Here is an 11,539-nt window from a genome sequence, read left to right as displayed (position 1 = left end):
ATAAACGTTGAAATGAGGTTGAAATGTGATCAACGTATATTCAACGTTGAAACAACGTAACATTTTCAACGTTGAGGAATAAACTAACATTCAACGTTGAATTAACGTTGATCATTTCAACGTTGTTATTGGAACGTTGATTCAACATTGAATCAACGTTAACTTATTTACTCATAGTAGGCCTATATAAAAAAAAATCATTATCAGAAGGCAATATATGCATAACTGTAGAAGTATATATTTATAAAGAAAAGAATGAAAAAGAGTTTTGGGTTTCACAAGACAGTATAGTACTAACTATTGGTCACTATTTCAACTTGAGTTTTGCGTCACCGTGACGGTATGAGAAAAAGGGGGGAGGTAAGTCGTTTGGTACTAAATTTCTAGGGAATAAGAAAGATTTATTAATTTCATTTCACATAACTTTAATTTGATCATAAAGATAACATGTAAAGAAATTTAAAATAGTTGATTATCAACAATGATCGCGATTTTTTTCATTCATATTTTCGCGGGATTTGAACAGGAAGTAAGATTGCCCATGCGCATTATTCAAACACGCACCTTTCCTGTATTTGAAAAAGAACAACAAAGGACGAAGTCGAAAGAGAAACTTCCCGTTTATCACGTATATTTATGGAATGTAGATGTTTGCATGTGGCTATCACGGTTTGTTATATTTATGAATTGTGTTTAGAAACTCTGAATTGGTATCATATTGCACAATTAGAGAAAATTATAACGTCAACATTGTATTCCAGAAAACAGATAAGAACACATGAAAGGGTCATCATATATAATTTCCTCCAATTATACTATTTCTATTATAAAGAGCATTTAATGTGGAAAGCATATTTAGTTTCATTTCAAAGTTTAGGTAAAGATTGTTACAATTATTATGCTTAAAGATTGATATTAGAAAAAGGGGGGATAAGCAAGTGTTTACATTATTTTGCTCAGGTAAATTTCCCAACATGTGTACTTTATACTATATATATGCGATTCTTTTTGTTTAACTTTAAGGCTTGGTAAACCACATACTTTTTGACGATCATATTAAACAATGAATTTCAACTGGACAACAAAGTATTGAATTTGAACGATCATGGAAAATTGATACTTTTATTGTTTTATTTTGACAAAAAAAAGTCAGTCTGAGCCTTTACTGATCTTCAGGTGATCTCTAACTCTGTGTAATATGAGAAATGCATGTTTACATTAATGTGTACGTAACCTGGTTTTGAATGTTATAGCAGTCCATTATCTGATATCATGAACATGTATTATTTATTTTACAGAAGCTTGTCAAACAGATCAATGGCTAAAAGGCATCAAGTGGATCAAAATTAAAATTCAGTTTTGGGAATTCCAGTCTTTAAAATCATCAAAGGTAGGTTTTTTGTCTATAGCTATATACCATATGACCATGTATACCATTTGTGTTCAAAGATAAATCTTTTGTTTATTCTAATTTTGTTTACCTTACATACAATATTACATACAATATTATGTTTGTCTTTATATCTAAGCTATTCTAGTAAAGCTCTTTATTTTATGTTAATGGAATTGTGCAGTCATCAATAAAAAAAAACGTCACGGTCTTACTTAGGTAAAGTGTTTTCATTGTTATCGCAGTCTTACAAAACTCAGGTTGAAGCTTCTTCATTAACAAAAAACTACAAATAGTAAACATTAAATTAATGTATCTATTTTTATTAATGATTATCTTAATACAATATGTGCTTGTCATTATGGTTTTATTTATTTTCAATGCTTCTAGAAACAAATTGAAAGTGGCTCAAATTTAAAATATCTTTTCAGGACATACAATTTATATTTATTATATATATATAATCTGATTTTTTCCAGAGTTTAAATATACTGCAAGAGTAAAAAGATGTCACTTGGAAATACATATCTGATAAAGACCTCTCCTGCTTAAAATTTACTGCTGAAAGATCCCGAGGTGGTGGAAGAATGAGGACATGCAATAAGGACAAAAAGAGACAAATATAACAAATGAATTTATAAAATAAATCTTGTATCAAAAGAAATACTATTTTTGATATTATTGTTCCTGAGTAAATAAGTATTAATGTAATGGTTTATGAGGGTAATATATACATTTATATAACATATATGTATATATAATCAAGGACCTTTGTTTTTTGTGGATAGTTGTCTGGTTAGCAGTCATGCAGCATCTTCTTATTTTCGTAAATATTGCGATCATCCTGAACACACATTGGATCTAATAATGTCTTCACTCTTCCTAGATATATATACTACTTTCAAGAAGGTTTAACATTGGTTGGTCGTTTAACAAAAACTACTTTGAACTTGTGAGAATTGTTTAGAACTATTTAACATATTCTTTCCTTTCTGTGGTGTCAGGGAATAAAGTGCATGTCTTAGTTTTTATGCAAACTGTGCAAATTCATTGAATGATTTGTCTTTTTATAGCTATTCACAACAAGAAAAACTACAAGTAAGAATATATCAAAAATGATAGGTGTCCACTTATAAATCAAATAGATAATTCTGTCTATAGTTATCGTTAAATACAAGTGGACACACACAATCATTTCAGCTATTCCTTCTGCCAACAGGATTTTAAGATATGACATTTATGGTCTAGATTTTTGACTTTGTACAACCACCAAATGTTGTTTAAAGTAACAGTTGATGTATTTATTTAGATGTCTTCCATTTAACTTATCTATTTTGTTCATATGTGTATTGGTGAGAGGGAAAAACATTAAAAAAAACATGTACACCCACACTGCCTGTTTACCATGTTTACCATCGAACAACAGCAAAAATTTGGAAAGCAGGTAAAAAATGTGGTGTTTGTAGCTTTATAATTTATTTCATTATTATACTTTCAACTACTATTCAACCTTGAATCAACGTTGAATGGATGTTGAAACTTCAACGTTGAAATGACAACGTTAATTCCAATTTTCAAAATCAAACATAAATTTGACATTGTTTCAACGTTGTGAAACAACCTTGTTTCAACGTTGAATCAACGTTGAGTGCCTGCTGGGTTATCTCACACATTCGTTTTAAAAATTGATAATTGCTATGAAAACTCGTGGAATCTAAGTAACGTGTGGTACTTTGCAATTGCTTACGAAACTTTAGGTATTCCTGAATATTTATCTTTTCTGTTCTTCTGTTTTACTATAATGTACTCGTAAATAAGATATTTAACGGAAATAAAAGTAACTTCACAGAAATTATTCATTGGGTATATAATTTAAATCTTATATTTTCGGTAGACAACAAATATTCACTAGCTGTATATTAATATATGAAATTGCTTGTAATGAAAAACAATGTTTTGTTAAATAATAAAATTGATGAAGATAATGTTGACATTTGTTGAATTTTAATAATAAACAGTTAAGTCTTGCTCAAAATTATAAATGAAGTAACAGATCAATGAGCTTTTAAACTAGGTTAAATTGTAATACCGGTCGCTGGAGCAAAACAGGCGTAAATTGTGGAAGAGCATATAATGGACGAGCATATTGAAGCGTTGTTACGATTCGTATATTATCGTGCTATCATGCACCTTGACGTACAAAAATTCTTGTAATAAATGAACATGTATCCTGTATATATGAGATAACTTTTAGTTTGGGATACCAACGGGTAGGTTTAGTTAAACGATCTTGACTGGCTATTAGTCGGCATTCTCTTATGCCTTTTAATATGCTCTAGCGTTAAATCAAGTCTGTTAAGACTGTTTTGGACAAACCTAGACCAATCATAAAAAGTAACGTTTAAAAATTTCAGATCGGGTCAAGATCCGTTTAGTGTGTCAGAATGATATTAGGAGTTTCGCCCTTTTATGTGGATGATACATTGTATTATAAATGCTAAAATAAAAAAAAGTATATTATTTTTAATTATGAAACATAAAATCATTCGTTGATATTATTTAAAAAAAAAAGGAATTGAAAATTTTAAACGTAACACTAATAAAAGAGTGACAACAACATCTTAAATGTGTATTAATGTGGTTTTTTTTTGTTGTTTTTTTTGGTTGTCTTAATGTTCTTTAATCATTCTAATCATTTTCTGTGCTTTATTTTGTAATTCATTCATTTTATTGTATAGCGGCACCTTGATTGGTAAATAAAATTATCTTATCTTATCTTATCTTATAAATTTCATACCTCCAATTCACGTTTCTGGATTTTACTTCATCCGGAACGATCAATAACGCAAAATTCAAATATTTTATATGTAAGATCATTTATATAGTTAATTTCGTTATCCTCTTTAGGCCGCATCAGGGAACCGTGTCTCCGTTTAAACTAAGCTTCTGAAACTGCTCTTAGGCCGTGAAGTGAGAGTGATAAAACTATAATAAAAACAGAAATGAAGGACCCCGTCAAGATCCTCATAGATTTAAACAATACATATGTATGACATAAATTTAAGTGTAGCATTGAGTATATGTCTTAGTCTCTTAGTACATTTGTGTGTAAATGCGCTTATCCTATCTTTCATTTGAATAAAAAACTTATTTAATATAAATATGTATTTATTTGTTTGTTCAGATTGCACTACTATAAATAATTCTTCTTCGTCTTCTACCTCTAAACTGTAAAATTAGCGTATTTATGCGTTAAATATACGGTCTATAAAGATTTAGTTCGATGGCACTTGTTAATAATCTAAAGGTAATAAAATGAACGATCCATAAAATAACGTGGCAATTACAATGGCTATTTCACAGTTATATCATACGTTCACTCGTAATGGTATCATACATGTACCTCCGTGTGTGGTGTATAAGGTTCTAAATCATGTTTTATAGCTTCTTTCAAACACTATTGACGACGTTGTTCAAACTACATGCACATATCACAAAACCGCAAATTAAATATAGTTAAAAAGATTATACGATTTTGAAAATGCATTTTTTTTCTATCAAAAATGTAGGGTCGTGTATGTGTAACTCTAAGTGTTTACCTAAAATGTATTGACTTGAAAAAGAATATATTTGCTCTCAAATATTAAACAAATAAAACATTTTCCGAAAACAAATTCCACATAATAACGTTTTGTCCTTTAATTCTTTTTTGTGGTGTCCGTTAAAATACCACAAAAGTCCCCCTTAGTGCACATAGAACAAAAAAAATGCACTAAAGGACCTGATGGAATGATACAATTGGCACAAAAGACATTGCATATACAAGTCAACGTTTAAAAAAAAAAACAATTTCAAATTTTATAATCACATTTAGACAGCGATTTTATATATTATCGACACGCGCCACACTCAGTTGACAGTAATATATAAAAAATCATGTTCGTTCAACCTTGACCCGTTTTGAATACACTAGTATACTTATTAAGAATGTATATATTATGTTATTTCATGTTGTTCTTGGTTTTTTTTTATGGTATAGTTATTTCTGCCATATCTATTTTGCTTTTCTGACTGTTATAGTTTTTACTTCTATGTAAGAGTGTATTTTCTTCTTATTTTTGTTTCTTTTAATTTCGTCTGCTTGTTCCGTAAGACTTTTATTAGTTCACTTCTTTAAGTTCTGTAGAAATGTTTTATAAAGATATTTTGAAATAGTAAAAAATATATAGAGATTTTATTTTAACCAACACATACTGATATAATAGAAGATAAACATATTTCGCAAAGTATAATAGTTTATTACATTTTTGTTGAGCCTTCCGACTTTTGTTGCAATAGCTATCTACAAACCACAAAAAATTACTCTGTGGGTAAAGTGTTTGAAACTTTATTTACTTTCTTAACTATCCTGGATTTCTAATAAAATAGGACAGAAGCTTGTTAATGATTATGATAGCTTAAAAAAAATGTTTATCCGTATTTTTATTTATAACTAATTTTTTTGGTTTTCAAGTTCTGTAAGCTGATATACATGCACTCTGGTTAGAGTTTAAAAAAACACAACACATTTTCCAGTAGGGGCCTTTTATTGATCGGTCGACTATATGGAAGGGGTTTTCTCGTTATTGAAGGCCGGATTGTTGCCTATAATTGCTTACATCCACTTCAGTTTAGGAGGTTGAGCGTACACACACATGCATTCTTATCACGTCATCTTCTTTCTGTGAAAATCCCAAGTCAGTGGCCTGTAGTTCAGTGGTTGCCGTTGGTTTATGTCTGGCATATTATTTTATTTTTGTTTTTGTAAATTGTTGTTTTTTCTAGATAAGGCCGTTAGTTTTCGAATTTAATTGTTCAAAATTTGTTTATGTTTGGGCCTTTTATATATATATATAGCCGATTATAAGGTATGGTCGCCCAATATAGCTTACATGTGTACATCCAATTAATTTGATGGATAGTTGTATAATTGCAAATCATATCACATCTCCTTAATTTTTTTTTATTGAAAATAAGCTTTGATAAGTTGGACAAGCGATTGTACAGGAAAGGCCCAAGTGATAGTACAGTAAACTCGTAAGCGATTGTACAGTCAATTAATTTATCCGATATTGAAAAAATTATAATTTGTGAATCTCTACTGGTGCAATGGCTTTTAAACTTTCAGACAGGTAAGACCATACAACAGAAATAGTACTTTAAAAATTTCTGGACTCAACGATGTGTATTTCAATGATTATTGACATTTTTATCGCTGTTGTGTGACAGTTCTGATCGATATATTAAAAGCTCCTCCATTCGACGAAAAACGTTTGTATGCATACGTCGTTTATTATTTGATTGGTTCATATATACATATAGAATGTTTTGAATGTCTAGAAGAAACGTTATATAGTATCATTTGATTCACTATTGGAAAACTTTCCATGTTGCAACTTGTTATATTTTCGAATGTCGAAAATGTAGAAACCGTACAGGTCCCTTCCAACACAATATAATAATGATGTTATCGGGTTTTTAAGATCCCCACGAATGCCACATTTTCCCATCTTAATGTTATCAATCTCTTATGAAAGTATGTACAAATGTAAACTCCTGTGTTGTTAAGAAGGACATACAAATAAAATTATTCTTTCATCAAGTTGAAGATAAACTACGCTAAATCATTAAGTTCATTCTACAACTATCATAAACTTATCAATTAGTAACGATCAAATGACAATTGTTTATTGGATATATGTTAAAAAAAATTTATCCATTTATTATAACAATTTTCAAATATTTAAGATTAAATTATGCAAGGAAAAGTCCCTTTGTTTTCTGTCAAAATTATTTACCTTTTTTGACAAAAAGTTGTCGATACATAAATTGGATACCCTGCATTTCAATAGCATATTATCAAATTGCTGAAAGATCACCTACATTTTCTTAACAGGGAATCCGTTAGTATTGAAACCCCCTGTCCTTTGGGGTGAATAGGGTATAGAAATATGGTCACTTGGTCTTCTCTAGACCGGCAGTAAAACGCTTGCCGAAATGGGGCGTCCGTTTGGCTGTGCGGGATGTATCAAGTTCGCAGTCACGTCCGGTCAGAATGGGGACGTTTAATCCGATGTCTCGTGTAAAGAGAGTGTCACGCTCTTTGTTCTTTGCACGTTAAGAATCTTTGCAACAACTCTTTTGAGGGGTCCGTAGGTGGCCTGTTGCGAGGCAAAATTTCTGTCCCTATACAAGGTATCCTCATTTTCCAGTGGCAGTCCAAATTTCCCTGACCATCATCCCAGATGGCCTCTATCGTATCAACATACCTAGTGTATTTATTGTGAACTTGTTCTCGTCCTGAATATGCATGAACTATTTGCCATTGGACGTTAAGCAACAACAATCAATCAATCATTCAATCAATCCCTGTCCTTAATAATCGGCCTTAATAATTCAATTTGTCGTTCTGCATTATTTTGGCGTAAGAAAGACGCACACATTCAGGCTAACGCCCTTAAGGTGTATAGCATATAGATATAGGAAGATGTGGTGTGAGTGCCAATGAGACAATTCTCCATCCAAATTACAATAAATGAAAGTAAACCATTGTAGACTTATGTACGGCCTTCAACACGGAGCCTTGGCTCGCAACGAACAACAAGCTATAAAGGGCCCCAAAATTACTAGTGTAAAACCATTCAAACGGGAAAAACAACGGTTAAATAGTTTTGTATTTCATATTACTTCCCAGATAGGTTTCTTCATTCGTGTCCCTTACACCCACACTAATAAGCTGTGATTTCTGTGTGAATACATTTTTTTATTTAAAGTTTCAAATGAAGTGCATGGATGTAAGTAATGATAGGCAACCGCAATGCCTTCAATAATGAGAAGAAAACATAACGTATACTCGGCTTGAAATTGTCCCTCTTGATGATTATACATTGTTGTTTCCTATAGAGAAATAAATTATCGATTTAAATTATTTTTTACATCATAAAAAAGGGTACAATATCATAAAATCAATTTTGTGAAAAGCGATGAAAACTTAGTGACCCCAATATAAATTTGAACCCCTCTTAATCTTTCCTGTGTTTACGAGCACAAAATTCAAGGATCCCTAAATTTTTTTTAACTGTCTTTATGAAAGTTAGCACCGACGGAGCTTTACACTAGTAAGTAACTTTAGTTTGTCTTAAAGATAATTGGCTTTGTGTTAAAACTGTCGTTACGTTGCTGTCTTGTGGACGAATACCCAAAAATCTCTGTGTCATCAGCAATCATACAGGAATGACTTTATATCGGGTTATTTAAATTAAATACTCTGTTTTTTGCATAGAAATAATTCTTCGTTAATCTGAGCATTGAAAGAATACTTCATATCACAAGCTATAAATATGGATACAAAAAAATCTAAGCGAAATTGATAATACCGCAAAGAAATGTGTTGTATTTCAGTAAATATAACACTTGTTTTCGTTTAATTGTAAACATGTTGTAGCCCATCATGCATTGTTTCTTGTTTAGTGGATTGGTAAAAAAAGCGCCCCAAAAAAAAGAGTTCAAAATAAATTACGTCACACGTAAATACATTATGATAACAGATGCTCGGACATACGTATGGTAATTCATGCATATCCTAAAAGGTCGTGTTCTCGATCTGTTAAAACGGAAATGACACGGCCGGGTATTGTAAAGGTTTGAGGGACTTTTAATGTCAAATTCATATCCCTGGGCAACGAAATTATCGATTTGTTAAAAAAACACCGTGTGTACGCTGGTGTCTTCCTCGAATGCATACATTTTATATGTTACCTATTCCTTGAATGCCAACAAAAATATTTCTGTTTTTATAAGATGAAATTGTAACATTTTATCACATTTTGATAAGAAAAGTAGCAAAATTTAAGGGTTAAATAATTATGAATATAAAGATAGAAAGAAAATGATTTTTGTTACATTTTATTAAAAAATAAATAAATTTGGGAATGAACAAGTTTTATTAACATAAGACATATATATAAATATAACATTTATATTTAGTTAATTGAAATATAATTATTTCAAACTAAAAGAGGATATTAGAGATTTATTTTGTTGCATATTATTATAAATATTTATTTGTTAAGTATATATACATGAAATATATGAATATTTTAATTAAACAATTAACCATAAAATAGGGTAACAAGAATTTAGTCTATCGCGGATTGATTTTTTTAGTTGTTTGTGGCTTTGAACTAGCTGTCAGTAACTGCAAGTTTTCTCAGAGGATGTACTTTACAAGTGTTTTTTGTTTGTTTGGATATACAAGAACCTGACCACGTCTATTCTGTGTAGTATTTCTATTTATTTACATCTGATGAGTTAAACCGGTTTCGTCTGATTTGTATAGTTAGTTCCACTATGTGGTATGGGCTTTGCTCATAGTTGAAGACTGTACGGTGACCTATACTTGTGAATTTCTGTGTCATTTGGTCTCTTGTGGAAATGTGTTTCAATTCCAATCAAACTACATTACTTTGTTTTATAAGAACACCGATGATTTGCGAACACGATAAACCCCTAACCAGTATCATTTCATGAAGCACTTGCAAAAAAGTGTGTAGTATTATTACTAAGAAAATATCCTGAACAAACTGAACATAATACATCAATAGTATTCTAACACGTGATACAAAGTTTCAAGAAATTTAATCAAGTAATATGGTAGGATGTTACAGCACACACAACTATAGAAATATTGAAAAAAAGTCCAAAGAGGCTTCACATTTGTGTAAACTGGAATTTCTCACAATATGCACATGTGATGCAACACTTTTCAAAGTTTCATTTTAAGAGAATCCATATCCGTTCAAGTAGTATCATCAGAAAAAATTTCATCAACGTAACAAACATGAATTAGATTTTAACTATCTGTTTAATTATGCCTCGTTCACACGGACATTTAATTCGAAATAAAAAAGAAGAGTGTGTGTACGCGATAAGCGAATTCAATTCGAATTAAATAAAATTGACAATGGAAATGGGGAATGTGTCAAAGAGACAACAACCCGACCAAATAAAAAAACAACAGCAAAAGGTCACCAACAGGTCTTTATTGTAGCGAGAAATTCCCGCACCCGGAGACGTCCTTCAGCTGGCTCCTAAACAAATATATACTAGTTCAGTGATAATGAACGCCATACTAATTTCCAAATTGTACACAAGAAACTAAAATTAAAATAATACAAGACTAAGAAAGGCCAGAGGCTCCTGACTTGGGACAGGCGCAAAAATGCGGCGGGGTTAAACATGTTTGTGAGATCTCAACCCCCCCCCCCCTATACCTCTAAATGTCCATTTTTGATAAGCATGCTCTCGTGTTGTGATAACTTTTTGCACCTATTCCTCACTAGTAGCACGATTTCAGTCTGAAACGGTTATTTTGGTCTGATCACATCTTGATTGACTGGATTTACCGCTAGAGAAATTCGTCAAGATATTTCAGATCGTTTAGTCGCCGTTCAGATCGAAAGCCTCATCAGGTAAATCAGTTCGTTAAGGCGTATCAAGACGGAAAAGACTGAATCGTCTAGCGGGTTGTTTAGACCCGTTAAGACCGTGTCAGACCAAAACAGACCATGGATACAAAATTACGTTCAACATGTTCAGACCCTGTTTAGATACGTTTAGTATACCGGTTTGATAACACGAGTTGCGCCCCTTCTACTCGATAATGCATTTTAGATTAATTTGTATATATGTTTTTTTTTTATTAGGATTTGTTTGAAGTATATTTTGATTAATTACAAAGAAAAATTAAATCTTCTGTTGATTCTTTATTTCTTTTCTTGTTTTGTCGAGGAACTAATAAATTATTCGTCTATATATGTTGTTTATTTTTTAATAAATGTTAGTTTATATAAATGTATATTGGTAATTAAATGCAAGGACGTATGTTAATTGTATACACACCAGAATGTATGCCATAAACCTTAAAATGTTGTGAACACCGGTGAAAATGTTTTTCGTATTTGAAGATTAGTAACGGAAAATCCTAAACGTAACCTAAAAAAGTTAAAGATCCACAGAAATGCACCGGAGGCAAATTAACACGTGCTTATTTTGGTTTTATGTATGACATTTGCTTTAATTCGTTTTCTGTTGATATATGTCCTAGTTAGC

At 31.2% G+C, this 11,539-nt stretch overlaps 1 long non-coding RNA gene across 1 annotated transcript; it reads left to right on the top strand.

Moving 5' to 3' along the window:
* LOC134681984 (uncharacterized) lies at window positions 1–2,054 on the top strand. The gene is made up of 2 exons (XR_010100741.1): window positions 1–1,390; window positions 1,870–2,054. It is a non-coding gene; the product is annotated as an uncharacterized LOC134681984 (long non-coding RNA).
* Window positions 2,055–11,539: the final 9,485 nt, after the last annotated feature.

This window comes from Mytilus trossulus, chromosome 8 (genome assembly GCF_036588685.1).
Source record: "Mytilus trossulus isolate FHL-02 chromosome 8, PNRI_Mtr1.1.1.hap1, whole genome shotgun sequence".
NCBI lineage: Eukaryota > Metazoa > Mollusca > Bivalvia > Mytilida > Mytilidae > Mytilus > Mytilus trossulus.
This window is presented reverse-complemented; position numbering and strand designations above follow the sequence as displayed.